At 40.3% G+C, this 18,064-nt stretch overlaps 1 pseudogene; it reads right to left on the bottom strand.

Moving 5' to 3' along the window:
- Positions 1-5,728: 5,728 nt before the first annotated feature.
- Positions 5,729-7,294, bottom strand: Maip1-ps1 (matrix AAA peptidase interacting protein 1, pseudogene 1; annotated as a pseudogene).
- Positions 7,295-18,064: the final 10,770 nt, after the last annotated feature.

Raw genomic sequence — 18,064 nt, forward strand, 5'->3', positions numbered from 1 at the left:
TAAAGTACCTCGGTGTGACTTTAACCAAGCAAGTAAAAGATCTGTACAATAAGAACTTCAAGACACTGAGGAAAGAAATTGAAGAAGACCTCAGAAGATGGAAAGATCTCCCATGCTCATGGATTGGCAGGATTAATATAGTAAAAATGGCCATTTTACCAAAAGCAATCTACAGATTCAATGCAATCCCCATCAAAATACCAATCCAATTCTTCAAAGAGTTAGACAGAACAATTTGCAAATTCATCTGGAATAACAAAAAACCCAGGATAGCTAAAGCTATCCTCAACAATAAAAGGACTTCAGGGGGAATCACTATCCCTGAACTCAAGCAGTATTACAGAGCAATAGTGATAAAAACTGCATGGTATTAGTACAGAGACAGACAGATAGACCAATGGAATAGAATTGAAGACCCAGAAATGAACCCACACACCTATGGTCACTTGATTTTTGACAAAGGAGCCAAAACCATCAAATGGAAAAAAGATAGCATTTTCAGCAAATGGTGCTGGTTCAACTGGAGGTCAACATGTAGAAGAATGCAGATCGATCCATCCTTATCACCCTGTACAAAGCTTAAGTCCAAGTGGATCAAGGACCTCCACATCAAACCAGACACACTCAAACTAATAGAAGAAAAACTAGGGAAGCATCTGGAACACATGGGCACTGGAAAAAATTTCCTGAACAAAACACCAATGGCTTATGCTCTAAGATCAAGAATCGACAAATGGGATCTCATAAAACTGCAAAGCTTCTGTAAGGCAAAGGACACTGTGGTTAGGACAAAAAGGCAACCAACAGATTGGGAAAAGATCTTTACCAATCCTACAACAGATAGAGGCCTTATATCCAAAATATACAAAGAACTCAAGAAGTTAGACCGCAGGGAAACAAATAACCCTATTAAAAATGGGGTTCAGAGCTAAACAAAGAATTCACAGCTGAGGAATGCCGAATGGCTGAGAAACACCTAAAGAAATGTTCAACATCTTTAGTCATAAGGGAAATGCAAATCAAAACAACCCTGAGATTTCACCTCACACCAGTGAGAATGGCTAAGATCAAAAACTCAGGTGACAGCAGATGCTGGCGAGGATGTGGAGAAAGAGGAACACTCCTCCATTGTTGGTGGGATTGCAGACTGGTAAAACCATTCTGGAAATCAGTCTGGAGTTTCCTCAGAAAATTGGACATTGAACTGCCTGAGGATCCAGCTATACCTCTCTTGGGCATATACCCAAAAGATGCCTCAAGATATAAAAGAGACACGTGCTCCACTATGTTCATCGCAGCCTTATTTATAATAGCCAGAAAATGGAAAGAACCCAGATGCCTTTCAACAGAGGAATGGATACAGAAAATGTGGTACATCTACACAATGGAATATTACTCAGCTATCAAAAACAACGAGTTTATGAAATTCGTAGGCAAATGGTTGGAACTGGAAAATATCATCCTGAGTGAGCTAACCCAATCACAGAAAGACATACATGGTATGCACTCATTGATAAGTGGCTATTAGCCCAAATGCTTGAATTACCCTAGATCCCTAGAACAAACGAAACTCAAGACGGATGATCAAAATGTGAATGCTTCACTCCTTCTTTAAATGAGGAAAAAGAATACCCTTGGCAGGGAAGGGAGAGGCAAAGATTAAAACAGAGACTGAAGGAACACCCATTCAGAGCCTGCCCCACATGTGGCCCATACATATACAGCCACCCAATTAGACAAGATGGATGAAGCAAAGAAGTGCAGACCGACAGGAGCCGGATGTAGATCGCTCCTGAGAGACACAGCCAGAATACAGCAAATACAGAGGCGAATGCCAGCAGCAAACCACTGAACTGAGAATAGGTCCCCCGTTGAAGGAATCAGAGAAAGAACTGGAAGAGCTTGAAGGGGCTCGAGACCCCAAAAGTACAACAATGCCAAGCAACCAGAGCTTCCAGGGACTAAGCCACTACCTAAAGACTATACATGGACTGACCCTGGACTCTGACCCCATAGGTAGCAATGAATATCCTAGTAAGAGCACCAGTGGAAGGGGAAGCCCTGGGTCCTGCTAAGACTGAACCCCCAGTGAACTAGACTATGGGGGGAGGGCGGCAATGGGGGGAGGGTTGGGAGGGGAACACCCATAAGGAAGGGGAGGGGGGAGGGGGATGTTTGCCCGGAAACCGGGAAAGGGAATAACACTTGAAATGTATATAAGAAATACTCAAGTTAATAAAAAAAAAAAAAAAGAAAAAAAAAGAAAAGAAAAAAGAAAATCTCAGAAGATGGAAAATTTTTCCATAGAGTTAGAAAGAGCAATTTGCAAATTCATTTGGAATAACCAAAAACCCAGGATGGTGAAAACTATTCTCAACCATAAAAGAACTTCCAATGGTAATCACCATTCCAGACCTCAAGCTGTATGACAGAGCAATAGTGATAAAAAAAATACATGGTATTAGTACAGAGACAGGCAGGTAGATCAATGGAATAGAATTGAAGACCCAGAAATTAACGCACACACCTATGATCACTTGATCTTTGACAAAGGAGCTAAAACTATACAGTGGATAAAAGACAGCATTTTCAACAAATGGTGCTTGTTCAACTGGCAGTCAGCATGTAGAAGAATGAGCATCGATCCATTCTTATCTCCCTGTATACGGCTCAAGTCCAAATGGATCAAAGACCTCCACATCAAACCAAATACACTGAAACTAATAGACGAGGAAGTGAGGAATAGCCTTGAACATATAAGCGTAGGGCAAACTTTCCTAAACAGAACACCAATGGCTTATGCTCTAAGATCAAGAATTGCCAAATGGGACCTCATAAAATTGCAAAGCTTCTATAAGGCAAAGGACAATGTTAATAGGAGTTAGACCTTTCTAAAACCATTGAAAAGTGAGGCAGAAAGCCATTCCTTACAAGGATGTGGCTTATGGGACTTACGGTTTGGATTACATGGACAAAGATGCTACTCAAAGCTCAGTCTCCTGTGGATGAGTCCCATAGATCTCACATCTCTGTAATAGTGTCCAGGAGAGAAAATAGATGCAGGAACGACTGGCACATCCTTTGTCACTGATTGGGCTTTTACTTCTGATTTCTACATCCTGGATAAAACTGGGAACACATTCAAACTGTTGTCAGGATTATCTGTATAAGAGTATACTCCCCAGGCAAATACAAGACAGAAGCTGAAGGGAATATACAAATTTTGAGTGTTAGTAGCTAATTTGTGCCAAAGTGATTGCATTCAATTCTGATAAAATCCGGCAGAGAACATAGCATGCTTTCCATCTGGCAACTCAACCCTGTGCTAGTGTTCATTCTTGGGAAAAATTTCATTGGTCACAACAAATCTGTCAGTAGCAGAGATTCGGTTTGAGACTTAATTTTTCACGTGCTCTAGATTGAAAAGAAGTAATAGATTAAGTCAGTGGAAGTTGATGTTCAGTGTAGACAACCCCAGTAATCATGTAAGGATGGTTTCTTACAACTAAGGCTGTGTGCAGGACCTGTGTCTGATGCCTCATGGTCTTCCTGTCTAAGATTCTGGTATAGGAAACTCCTAATGCATCAGGCCCTGTAATTGAAAATAGTTTTTGTAAACCATTGGGAGACATCTGAACTCACTCTGTATTGGGATAATGGGAGTACTTCTGATAAATATTATTTGTAAAATATGTTAAATATTAAAATGTATCAAGAGTGTATAATGAAATATGCTTATTGTCAAATTTCCATGAAGAAAATATAATGAAGAGATCTTTTGTACTGCTAGTAAAAGTAGTATTTTACTTTTCTAACTAATTTCTTCCAAATGTTGTCTCCCCTCCTTGTCCCCCTTCCCAGAGTTCTTTGCCCCATCCCCTGTCCACTTTGCCTCTGAGAGGGTGTCTCCTTCCCAGGGCATCCTGCTACCGTGGGTCATCAAGTCTCTACAGGATTAGGCACATCCTCTCCTACTGAGGTCAGACAAGGCAGTCCTCTGCTACATAATTTCCACAGGCCTCGGACCAGCCCATGTCTGCTCTTTGGTTGGTGGCTTAGTCTGTGGGAGCTCCCAAGGGTCCAGGTTAGTTGACACTGCTTGTTTTCCTGTGGAGTTGTCATCCCCTTCAGCTCCTTCAATCTCCATTGAATTCTAGAAGCCTCACACCTCCCAGGTCTCTGAGACATTCTAGAAGTTACCCTCACCCCAACTCACCACCCCTAGCAGCTGCATTCATTTTCTTGGCTCTCTGTGTTTCTCTCCTGCCCCCTGTACCTGACCTTGCTCTTCCCTTTTCCCTCCCTCCTTTCCCACCCAGGTACCCCCTTTCCCTCTGCCTCCCATAATTTTTTATTCTTCCTTCTAAGTGGATTTAAGCATCCTCACTTGGGCCTTTCTTTCTGTTAACTTCTTAGGGTCTGTGGCATGTATCATGGGTATTCTGTACTTTTTGGCTAATATCCACTTATTAATAAGTATATACTTTGCATGTACTTTTGGGTCTAGGATATTTTCTAGGTCTGTTCGTTTACCTTTGAAATTATGAAATTGTTATCCTCATTTTAAATAGCTGAATAGTATTCCACATTTTCTGTGTCAGTTCTTCAGTTGAGGAACCTCTGGGTTATTTCCAACTTCAGGTTATTATGGATACTATGAACACAGTAGAGCACATGTGCTTTCAATATGGTGAACCATCTTCTACGTATATGCCCAGAAATAGTATAGCTGGGTCTCCAGATAGAACTATTTCGAAATTTCTACAGAACTGCAAGCTTGATTTTACGAATAGTCGCATCAATTTGCAATCCTACCAGCAATGGAGGAGTGTTCCTCTTTCACCACATCCTTGCCAACATGTGTTGTTGCTTGAAATTTTTGATCATAGTCTTTCTGATTGGTTAAGGTGGAATCTTGGGATCATTTTGATTTGCATTTGCCTGAGTACTTTTTTACTTAAAAATTTAAGCAAAGAAAAATTAAAGCAAAATAATGCAACTTACAAGCTTTTTATTCTGACAGATGTGCACAAATCTTGCCAACTATGTTTTAAATAACAGACTCCACGTAAACTTACCCTCCTAAACATGACCAGTATGTTAAAAACGAATCTTCTATTTTAAGTGATTACCATGCTGTGTTTTGAGCTCAGGGCTTTCCCATACTGTGAACCTCTTTATTGGTGAGCTGTGTCCCCCAGATTCATATACTTTCTCAGTCTCCTGAAGTAGAACATTATTTTGTCCTGTATGGCACAGGGGAAATGCTGCAATATTTAACGCAGAGTGGAACTGTTACATCAAAAATAACTTGCAGCGTATGAAAACATTTTTAAGTTAAACTATCTTTTGTAGTAATACTGAATTTAAAATGAAGTAGTTTTACTAACATCAGAATAGTAAAAGTGACTTTTTCAAAGAGTAAATACTAACTTTATGGGCATATTGGTTTTAAAAAGATTATAACCAATTAAAATAAACATGTCACCACAGGATGAAATAATGGTCAAACATATAAAAGTTTTAATTGCTGTACACATGTTTTCGGACCTTTTTTTTGTAGAAAATGCTTTATGGTATTAGGTCAGTATACTGAGTATTTCCAAATAATATAAAAGCAATCTACAGACGTAATTAAGTTAAAATCATATCATCCAGAAACTTGTCTTCCTTAGTTTTTCACAGCAATTATTAAGAGTTCACTCCCAGATTTTTTTTCCAAGAAAGATTATTCCAGTAACTTTGAATGTTCAATCCGTGCAGTGGTCTAGTCAGGCTTTACTCCGTGTGTAAATTCCCTCTGAAATTCATAACTTGCTCTAAGCAGCTGCTTAGCTTCACCTGGAACACATTGGCTCCACTTAACGACTCACTGGGGATGTGGGCACTAGTCAGACACCAAAAGCACATCAGGATGCTAATGAACTCCCTCTCTCATCACAGTATACAGAGATGTCGCCTGTTGATGGGTAGACAATTTCATCTCTGTCTGCAGCAAGTGCATTCTTATGGTTATCAGGCAATGAAGTGACTTTTTCTTTTAATACTTGCAACACCTCTTTGGCTACAAGTCCTTCCAATAGATTAAATTTACACTCTGACAGCAACGTAGATACATAAGCAAAAACCTGCTTCGCCCCTTCAGAGAACTCAGCGATACTAAACACTTTGTCGAAACAGGCCCAGATTAAGGGAGGCTTAAAATCAAGTCCCGACCCAGTTGATGGGATTAGAAAAAATTCTAGAATGATCATTCTGATTCTCTGGCATTGCTAGGGCTGCTCCTCAGTGCTGTAGCTGCAGCTGTGACTGGCAGGTAAAGAAGTGAGGGCTGGAGGATGTTCTGCCTGGCTGAGAAGGGGCCCCCGGGGACCCCAGGAACACAGGGCTGGGCTTGCCCAGGCCCAAGTGCAGCGGGGATTCAGAGCTGTGCTTGAGCCCAAGTTACAGTAGCACAGGCAGCAAAATTCAGTCAGCTTCACCTCGATGGTACTGAGAGTCTGTCCTGAGTCTGGTGGCCCAGTCAGACAGCAGCTGAGAAAGCAGGGGCAGAGGTAGGAGACAGGCTGACCTTTCACCTCTCATGTTTCCAGATTTTAACTTTGACAAAACTATACAAAGTTCAATGTTATTTACATTCAGCTTGATTGATTTTTGTCATTAATATTATTTATGATAATCATTCTTTATTCAGAAAGTTCCTAAAATTAAAATTGTCATATATCTTGAAGTCATTTCCTACTACTTGCCCTTACCACTCCCTGCAATAAATGTTTAAATGATCAAATTCTCCTGTCTGTGACTGAAAGATTGGATTATTAGAGTAGGTGCTAAGAGCAGTCCAATTGACAGAAACCTCAAGGATCTGGTCTATCAACCAAACCCTGGTAAAAAGTTCTCTTCAGCTGTATGCACACTGCATCTTGCTTCTGTGGTAGTCACTGGGAAATGAGGTGGACACAGTTGCTGAGATGGTAAAGTAAAAGGCAGTATGTAAATGTAGGGAAACGGTTCCACTCAAAACGGGATCTTCCCTACGTTAGCAACATAAACAATCTCTGATGCTTCCTTTGTTTCCAATCAGAAGAGGCTACTGGTGCTGTAAGTCTGCCTCTACTCTTCAATTCCAGGGAGCAGTAAGGAGTTATCAGGAATTTTGTGCTAGAGGTTCAGAGTTGAAAGTGCTGAAGCTGAAAGTTCTGTACCACACAGAAAGACAGCCACTACTTCATCACCACTGCTATGCTTGTGAGGACTAGTCCTTATAGGAAACAATATGGTGACACAAAGCCATCTTTGACGTGGCCTATAAATATCTTAGCATTATACTCTTAGACTTTCTGATAGTTCCCCACATAACTTGCAGATCCCAGCCCATGCAGCCCTTTGGCTTTACACAGCAGACCACATCAGCTTCAGCAATTCCAGCTCTGACCAGGCCTACTAGGTGGTGGAAAGTTCTGGTAGCATTGCAATGACAAAATACAAAGTGTGAGACGTGACAGCCTCCTGACTTTTCAGAAATACTATAATGCAGTATTTCAACTACTAGAGGCTTTCCATCCCATTAAATCCTGGACATTTTTGTTTTTGAGGCTGCTGTTAAGCCAACCAAAATCTGAGGAAAAGCATAATTCACTTATTCAATATTTGATGACAAATACTGGATGATCTTGAGCCAAGTGCTCCTAACCAAAGGGTCACATTCTCTGCCCACTACTGACAATGCTTCTCAAGTCCTCTTTCCCCTGCCAGACACCCATATGTAAAGATACTGAAAGAAACATTGAGCTTCCCCCAGAAATTATCCTTCAACTGTTTCCATGTCTCCAACGCATCCTACAGCTAGCACAGTGAGAACTAGGACACTGAGTCATAATTCCAGTGGGTTCCAGTAGCATGGGGACTTTTCTGATGCTCTGCTACAGCCTGGAGAGGGTCTGTAACATGTAAAACCAAACATCGTTACCAGGTCACTGTGGCTACACTTTAGTCTCAGCACACAGTAACTTCCCCTCAGTGTCTTCTGTAAACACCCTTGCTGAATTCCAAGGGATCCTGAGCACCTCCTACATTTCAGAAAGCCATGAGAGACCAGAGAATTGGCTTAAGGAGAACAGAACTCCTCTGTAATAATGTAGCTACACAATCATAAGTTGGTACATGGGGGAGGGTGTTCACCTCCACAGTTAGGAAGAGTCCATAATGGCTCTCCTCAGAACCATTAAATCATAGTGAAGCTGTGGTCAGAGCCTATGTTCACAGCTTATGCCCAATTTTAACAGGGGTGTCTCCGTACTTCATTATTCAAAGAGTATTGCTGAAGATTAGTTACGAATGTTTCCCATCATGTTAAAGAAAAGCTTCTCTATTAGCAGCTTACCTCATTTTCTTCAAGGAACAGCGTCTGTATGAAACATCTTTTGAAAACTTTTGTCTAATATTTTCTGCTAACATTCTATATTAAAGAACTCAACACAATAGTTAAAATTTTTCATGTTGTCTCTCTCAGCAGTGGTCTTCTTTCTGTCATTTATATTAGATTCACAAAATAAAAAGGAAGCTTTCATATTTCTATAGTCCATAAAAGTTTTTCTGGTCAGCAACTTCTAGTGGCTGTCTCAGACCAACAAGCTGGCATCAGTTACCCTTTAGCACCACCATCTATATGATGTTTTCTGAATGGCAGAACCCAACCAAACTGTCTAGTGCAGAATGGGAGGGCACAAGAGAGCAAGTGAGGCAGGGAAAACAGGAAATGACTCACTGTTTGCTAGACATCTCTTAAAAAAGTAACAGTTCTATATTTGTCTCCTTTCGTTCCCATCCAATCTCATTCTATCAGGCTTGAACTAGATGGAAACGGTTCTAATATTTGGGATATGGGCAGTAAAGTCCTTTATCTATTTTAGTGATTTGTTGTCTTAATTGTGTTTATGTGACACCACTAAGTGCGTGCGACCCTTATGACCTGATTCAGGTTGCTTAGATACTCAGGAGACATGCAAAGTGCACTTCTGTTAGTAGAATATATCCTTAAATAGAGTCTGTATTAAATACACAGAGACAATAATGTGGGGCTACCCCTGGGAAAGGTGTACTTTCTAAAGCTTGTCCAGTTCACAGGACAAAAATTGGACACCTGTTAACCTCACCCTCCACAATGCACTGACTCATTAGAGAAGTTACTAGGAACTCTGAGTTCCTTACCATGAGACACGCTTGCTCACTTGTAGGGAAGGCATCTATGGTGGCACGTTAATTCTCAGCTTTGCTCATTGTCCTAGCTCGCTTCCGGTTGCTGTGATAAACATTGCGAACAAAAGCAAACCATGGAGAAAAGGATTTATTTCATTTTACAATTCCAGGTTGATCAAGGACAGAAGTCAGGACAGGAACTCAAAGCAAGAACCTGGAACAGACATGCCTAGAACAGAAATCATGGGGGAATGCTGCCTGCTGGTTTGCTCTTTGGCTCGTACTCAGCAAGCTTCCTATACTACACAGCCCAAATCTACCTGCTCAGAAATGCTACCATCCACAGTAGCTCAACCTCCCCCAATCATCAATCATGACACTGTCTCACACAGACCCACCATAGCCAGGCTTGTCAAGGTCTGATCTTAAGTGAACTCCGATATTTCCCTCCCACATAACTCTAGATAATGTTAAGTTGATAATAAAAATGAACCAACAGACTCATTTTATCAGGTCCTTCTGACTTTAATATTCTGATTACCAATCGATTTCTGACTGGCTGTGTAATATATCTAATAGGAAGAATAATTCAGAATATCCTTTCCCTGAGTGTGATTCCTGACATAACTACACAGCTTTATTGTTTTGGTATTTAACTACTACCCTCTGTTTAGATACTATCCAAACTCATTCTATTACCTTTTGTTCTTACACTCACATATTTACTTTGTGTCCAAGAGTCTGTGTACAGACTGTGCTTGCCATGGAGTACTTTGAGTTCAAAGGACAAATTCAAGAATTAATTCTCTCCTTCCATCATGTGAGTCCTTGGGATAAGAAAGCCTGGCAGAAAGTGTCTTTCCCAGCTGAATGATCGTGTCAGTTGACCATTGGTTTTAATCTTATCCTGTTACAGTGTTTAGAGCAGGACATACCATGTTTTCCAAATACCGATCATCTGAAGTGACAGTGACAGGACTTTTAGAAAGTAAGAAGAAAAAATGTAACAGATAATATAAAATGTTTGTCTGGTTGAATGACTGGCTGGTTCTCCACCTTCCTTTTAAGTGCCAACCAGGAATGTCATAGTCTCTTATACTGCAATTCTCTACCTCTGTCACAGAGCCGGTTATCATGAGGTGGATATGCAACTGTGAGGTCCCTTGGAGAGTAAGCAGTGGGATGTAAACTGTTGCCAATGAGCAGTCATAATAATCAAAACAAAATAAAACCAAGAAATGTCTGCACAACTGAGGCCTTGACCGCTGAGAGCCCTTGTGAATCTGGAACAAGGTAATCATTCTAAATCCTCAGCATGCTCAGAACTCTCCCCTCAAGGGCAACCTCACATTGGGCTAACCTTACATAACTCGTCCCATTAATGAGACTGGTCCCCATCTTGCCTCTTCTGTCTGAATAGCACTAAAGCATTTCTTTACCTTTATGTAGCCTAGAAGTTACCTCCTGTTGGTCCTTAGTATTATATTTATGTAAGGGAGGCAAAAAACGTTTATGCTGTACTTCCCAAAGTAGAATTTCCTCTTAGGCCTGAGCACTCCAGATCTACTGTTCTAAGTTACATTGGTACCTGGCTGCTGTGTTGCTCATTCTCCTCAAGACCAATTCAGTCTTAAAGCCTACAGTAAAGCTTTTCAGTATGGGGAGAAATTTGTGTACTGTTCAATTGTTCTGTTCCCTCTATGGTTTATTCCAAAGAACACACTGAAAGTTTGATTAATTTTAAACAATCTAAAAGTTGGCCTATCACATTTGTGTCTAGATATCTACCCTGACTTATCTACAACAAAGAGGATAGGCTATATTAAAGCAAATATAGCTTGACTTTATTTTCAATCCTTTTGCCTTTGTTTTTCTTATCTTTCTTATCCTTAAGTTGCCTAGTTACACATCCTCACCCTTTGGAAAACCTAATGTCCTCATTCTACTTTCCATGACCTATCATGTGCTTCATGCTTTTATAAACTACAGCTCTAACTTTCTCATGGCTACAAATTCTAGGCATCAAAAAATGCATCATTATTGCACAGGCAAGGTTCTGGTCCAATATGAAAGGTTTCAGACTTTTCTGCAATTTTTCCCCCCAGTATTTGATGTTCCCTGTCTCAGTTCTTAAGCTGTTTTTTCAGAGTCTCAAATTACATCAAAAAAAGAACTTCATGAAGTTTACCATTTCATTTCCATCTTTCAAACTGGCCATGGCATGGAAATATTCTGAGTGAACAGGGAGAAACTCTAAGGATATAGTGGCTGTTCTCATCCTTCAGGAGAAAGTCACCTGGCCTTTACCAACTGTGCACATTTGCGTATTGAGAGGAATCATTGGACAGGTTCTTTTAAAAATAGGTAATGATCCTTTAAAGGATGGAGCCTCATTTTATAACATGTAATTTTGCTAACCACTCTGTTTAGGAAACCGGCTCACTCTGGTTTCCCAGCACCCATAACTCCTCTTGACGCAGGAGTTTGGGGCTGCGTTGGTCATGCCACTTGAGATTACTGGATCTCACAGGATGCTGCATGGCAGACACACCCCAGGGTGACTCACTGAGTGGGAAGTTTAAAAAGATGGTTTTCTTCAGTCATCAATTAGATAAACCACATTTTCCAGGAGAAAAACAGTATCTTGGAAAAGTTCTTTACAGCGCTTTCTTGGTCATGCTGTTTGGGTCTTCTCTTGTTGCAAAGGGAAGTGTGACTTTAACCTTAATTGCAATAACAAATTAGCCAGTAAAAAAAATGCCTCAATGCCTCTCTCTCTCTCTCTCTCTCTCTCTCTCTCTCTCTCTCTCTCTCTCTCTCTCTCTCTCCCTCCCTCCCTCCGTCCCTCCCTCCCTCCCTCCCTTCCACCCTCCTTCAGAAGGAGATACTTGCATTTTGACACTGATAAAATTAGTGCTTCCGTCCACTTTGCTGTGACCTCAGCACTGTGGTTTTGGCCAACCATGTGGTGGATAAGCTGTAGCTGCTGGCTTGAGCTGTTTCCAACATCCTGCTAATGCTCTCAGACATTTTCTGTCCTGCTTTCATTAGGACTGCATTGACAATACTCCTCATAAAAACCATTTGTAGTGTGAACCTTTTTGAAAAGGCAAGTTGTATTTAAGGGGTATAGCAAGAAGAATTAGGCAGCAAAGAACCATTCAGACTTGCTCTCCTTAGGTTTGGTTTTGTTTGTGTCGTTTGTTTGGATTTCTTGGAAATACTGTAGATACTTTGCACTGTCTTATAGGAGCGCTGAAGAAGGAGAGTTCACAATTCTTATCATGCGGTAGCCAGTTCACTGTATGCACACTGGCTGACACATTCTAAGAAGCTTTTCTTTAGCATGTAAACACACAAAGAATGTACAAAATCTCTCAGTGTTTGACTCACTCTTTGAGATCAACATATCCTCAGTTATTTATATGAATGCCAAATAGAAACTCCAAGCCTGAGGATCTATATGAAAAGAGTAATATAAACATCTGGATCAGAGATAAATCACTGATTCTCACCTCCTCAAGCACTCCTCTTGAGAGGGAAAGTAGACCTCCAGTGTCTGAATTCTGGGAACCCAGGAACACTCACATCCCTCTGCGGGTTTGTCTATGAGAACTTTGTCTTCATCAGAGGAAGTTTACAGTACTCAGAAGCAATACGAGCTCAATAAATTCAAATAAAAATAGTGACAAGAGAGGGGGAGCGATGCACACATAGCAATGCTGCTATATATTGTGTATAATATCTGTGTGTAATCTATGCCATAATTCATTTGGTTCTCATATTGGAAAAAGACAGCACTCTCTCTATTTCACAAATGAAAGAACTTTTACTTAGATTCAAAGTTTGCTTCACTGAGAAGCCTAGGAAGTTGTTGATCTTGGCTTTAAGATGTGAACCCTTAAATCTTAAATAATGCTGCTTCAACCAAGTTATATTTTATCTCTGGGATTAGATATTAGACCACTTGTTTCCACTTTAATTTCATTAGGTTCTCTTTGAAAGTGATTCTCAGAAGAATGGTGGGAAAAAAGACTCCGGGGAGATAAGTCTGTGGTCTTCATGGTGGTGCTTTGATTCCTTGTCATAGCCACTGGCTTCACCACTGTCTGCCCTGGGGTTTACAAGTTGGAAGCTGAAGTGATAATATAGTTCTTTGAGATATAGCTGAATAAATCACCCAAAACTTTCCATAGGCCTTGCTTTCTTAGATATCGTAGGAACCATCCACTCTTCGAGGAGGAGGGATTTACAGGAAACCTGGCCTATGCGTCAATTGCCTTCCCAGAGTAATTCAAACAAATCTGTAATGTAGTAGGACAATTTCTTGGAGGACATCCACTGGAAAGCACAGACTTCTGTAGTGGGGGCTCATGAGCAGACCCAGAGCTGAAAGTGGGCATCACCAAGCTGTGTTTTAAAAAGCTCTGCAGTGATAGAGAACACAGCTGAGCAAAGGCTGGTGTTGATACACATCCTCTATAAGTACAGAGGGTTCCACAGATCTCCTAACAAGGCTGGTCTTTTACTCCTAAGCAACTTATCCTATCTGTCACTTTGTGTTTAAACTTCCCTTTCTTTTAAACAGGTGTCAGAAGTTACTTTTGTAAGCCAAAGTTGAGAAGTTTACTAGGAATGTTTAATCAGAATCATCATATTATGTTCAGAATAATAGATAGATTTGGAGAAGTCAGTGATTGCTAAAATGTAGGTAAAAATTAGAGCCACATTAGATCATAAAGGTACTAACTTATTAATGGACTAATCTATTCATGAACTCAGCATGACAGGGCATTAGAAATAGCATCTTCTTGGAGGAAGTCACTGAAATCATGTCTTTGAAAGACAAGCTTGATCTTGTCCCTGGCTTTTTCTTAGTCTCTTTGTTTCCTGGCTGCCATCAAGTGAGCAAATTTGCTTCATTATAACTTTCCATCAAGGTATGATACTTCACCACAAGCTCCTAAACAATTGGGCCTGGCAGCACAGACCTTTGAGACCATGAGCCACATTCCTCATTTATGTTTTTACATGTGATTCTTTTTACTGAAACGAGAAAAAAAACCTTTCACTAATTGGTAGAATCACAGAAATTATAAAAAAATAACTAAGGTATTTTAACAGTTAAAACAGTTTAGATAGCCACCACTCAATATTTATCTCAAAGAAACTTGGAAGTCAAAACCCTAAGTGACTTAAGAGCTTTGAGTAGTTCAGGCCACTCACTCACTAGGTATGTTCCCTTATCAGGCATTTGAAGCTGAACTTTCCCTTCTGTAATTGCCTACATACTATGGTTCAGTCTATTTGCATCATCTGTAAAACATTGCCTTTCTTTTCACATTAATTAGCAAGTTGATTCTCTCTCTCTCTCTCTCTCTCTCTCAATCTCTCTCTCTCAATCTCTCTCTCTCAATTTCTCTCTCTCAACCTCTCTCTCTCTCTCTCTCTGTGTGTGTGTGTGTGTGTGTGTGTGTCTGTCTGTCTGTCTGTCTGTCTGTCTGTCTGTCTGTCTGTATTTCTTGGGGAAGCACGCAGAGTTCAAAGGACAATCTTAAGGAGTTGATTCTCTCCTTCCACCATGTGGATTTCAGGGATCAAACTCAGGTTGTGACACTTGGTGCACCTTTATGTAGACTTTGATTTTTCAAAACCTACTTTAATTATAGTTCTTTAACATGTCAACCCCCTTCTAGCCCACCACCCACCAAAGTAGTGGAAAAGAAAAGTTAATAGGGAACAGGGATTGTGGGCCTGTTTAGAAATAAGTCTTTGGGGCGATTCCAATCTTTATTTTCGGCAGACCACTCCTCTAGCAAAACACCAACACAAGTCAGCAGCTGAAGTCTAGTCCAGTCAGCAATCAGCACTCATGAATCAGCAATGGCAATTCTGGCGGTTCTGGAAGTTTGATCCAGAAGAAACTGCCGATCAGCCTGAGCCAGCAGAAGTGACAAGAAAGCACCAGAATATCATGAGTTCTTTGGTGAGTTGCTCTATAAGAAGTCATGGTGAATGAAGATCAGCACTGCAATGTAAGATGAAACAAGACCAGGGAGGAAGAGCACGGTGATTTAATGCCACTGCCTGTGGAGACACAGTTATACTCTTCAAAACATCACTCGTCCTCTCACGAGTCTGCATATCACCTAGCAAAACATATCACCTGTGTCTGTTTCAGCAAGATCTTCTTTTACCTGTCTTCCCTGGGAAAACATCATATGACATAACTGAGTTTCCAAAGAAACCAGAAATTTCCACTTCACCTTTATGTGCTATCATCTTGATGGCCTAGATTTCTCCCCCATGTGTTTCCTACTACAGACTTTTCTCCCTATCCACTTCCCACTCCAACTTTCAGTTCCATCCAGGTGGGTAGTCCTGGAAAATTTCTCATTGAAGACCATTTAGACCAAGTCATTAAAGTTACCTATTTGGCTGTATCTAGAACCTGGACTAGAAACTAGAGAATCTTCCTTAACTGTCTTTAAAAAACTTGTTTGTACCCTATGTACACCCATTTTACATAATCTTGTATATTGTGATTTCCTTCTTTAATACAAAGACCCAGAATAGAGTAACTACAAATCTCTACTCATATTCATTAAAAAGAAAAACCATGTTCTGATCAGAGAGACATTGAAGTTGCCAAATTTAAAAATCATTATGCTTTTGTCATACTAAATACATGCTACTTACTCCCCTGAGATTGCTAATTCTGTTTCTATTTCATTAGTTCAGCATACCAAAAACTAGCATGACATAGTCTGTCACAAATTATCTTGAGAACATTTTGCTTGTTTGCTTTTTAACTTGATCTTTGTTCTTTCTCTAGCTCTGGCCAGCCTCAAACTCAGTCCTGAGAGGTGTGGTCCAAGTTTTCTACCACTGTGTTCAGACAGGCTCCTGGAAGTTTTAGTTTCTAGGTTTATCTATACAGAGCCTCTGGCAATCAACAATTATAATTTTAAAAGTTCTTGCCAAAGGTTTCTAGCCAGCCACTTGCACCTCGGTTTTGAGTGCAATGTCTTTTTTCTTTTGAACAGGTGTTTGGAGCAGAAATTTGCTTTGGGGAAGATCTAAGAAGAATGTTGAGTGTTGTGTTCTTGTTACAAGAGTGACAACTTTCAAATTCATTACATGTAGGCTGGACACTGAAATCAGAATAGCAGATCCCAGCAAAATCAAGTGTCAATGGGAGAATTGACAGAGCCTCAGCATGAAGAGCATGGGCCGGCATTGAGGTAACCTCATCTGGAAGGACACATCAGAGGACAATGCAGGGAAAGAAAGGCATATACAGGCATGTCTGAGTGACTGGAGACTGATCGGAAGAAGGATTAACATCACACACTTTGCCACCAAGGAAACTTATCTTCTCAATACCCTTGTTTTGCAACTCCAGATTTAAGCATAAATTGGTAAAGTATTACTGTGCTACTTGCTGATAGTTCATGACATAGTTTCTCGTGAGATGCCAGTGATCCTGCCTTGAAAACAAACATTCCGTTCTCCAGCCTCTATCTGTAGAAATGCAGAAGCATTTTCCTTCTCACAGACAGTAATGCTGGTATGATTTGGTAACTGTGGTGATTCACCTGCTAGCCCTTCATGGTCTTAAAATATTTAGTGGGATGCATACTTTTTCCGAGTAAAGATGATTCAAAGTCCACAGAAAAGTTTCCACAAAGAAAACATCAAACCCAGACAATTTTATTCTACACATTTGTACTGGCTAGTTTTGTGTGTCAACTCGAGCTATCACACAAAAGGAGCCCCAGTGTGAAAATGCCTTCATGAGACCAAGCTGTAAGGCATTTTTCTCAATTAGTGGTCAGGGTGGGAGGACCCAGCCCATTGTGGGCGGTGCCATCCCTGGGCTGGTGGTCTTGGGTTCTATAAGAAAGCAATCTGAACAAGCCAGGGAAAGCAAACCAGTAAGGAACATCCCTTCATGGCCTCTGCATCAGCTCCTGCTTCCTGACCTGCTTGAGTTCCAGTCCTGACTTCCTTTGGTGATGAAACAGCAACGTGAAAGTGTAAGCTGAATAAACCCTCTCCTCCCCAACCTGCTTCTTGGTCATGATGTTTGTGCAGGAATAGAAACCCTGACTAAGACAACACTCAAGGAAAAATGAGGCATAACTATGCTCTTGCAAAAAGGCAGACTACTAGTAATTAAGTCAAATATTAAGAATATATACTTAATAACACATCAATAGTAATAAATAATGAATCAGATAAGTTTTTCTAAGATTGTAATGATGGATCAATAAAACAAAAGTCAGTTAATCATTTTGACAGTTTCAAGGCAGGCGCTTTTGGTGACAACTAAAACTGCAATAATGCGATAGAATAAGTAGGTCAGGGAGAACTTGTCAGTGACTATGACTTTTAAACTGAAATTTTTAAAAATATTTATACATGTGTAGTTTTTACTGAATGTATTCTCCCTCATACCCACTTCTAGATTTCATAATTTGCCTCATGAAGGTTATGTATAAGTTTTGATAGGATGATTCTAGTAATCTAAAATAATAAAGAAAACTAAGTTGTTACTAAAAGGACTCTATTTTCCTATATCAGTCAAAGAGTTAATTAATTTTCAATAAAACGCCCAAATGTATGTAGGGAGAATGTGGTTAAAAGTTCTTGGAACTGGATTCTGAAGGCTCTGGTTCAAGTCGTTCAGAGCCTAATTTGGATAAGGGACAGTTTGTCTTGCTTTCATTTGAAAATACGTCTCTACATTTCACTATTCAATCTTGAAATCTCCAAGAAGCAATCAGCATGTTCTTAGAATTGCTCTTGGATGCTTGGAACAATCAATGGCACCATCAAGTAAAATAAAAAGTTCAGAATTCCA

This window comes from Rattus norvegicus, chromosome 17, assembly GCF_021556685.1.
Source record: "Rattus norvegicus strain SHRSP/BbbUtx chromosome 17, alternate assembly SHRSP_T2T, whole genome shotgun sequence".
NCBI lineage: Eukaryota > Metazoa > Chordata > Mammalia > Rodentia > Muridae > Rattus > Rattus norvegicus.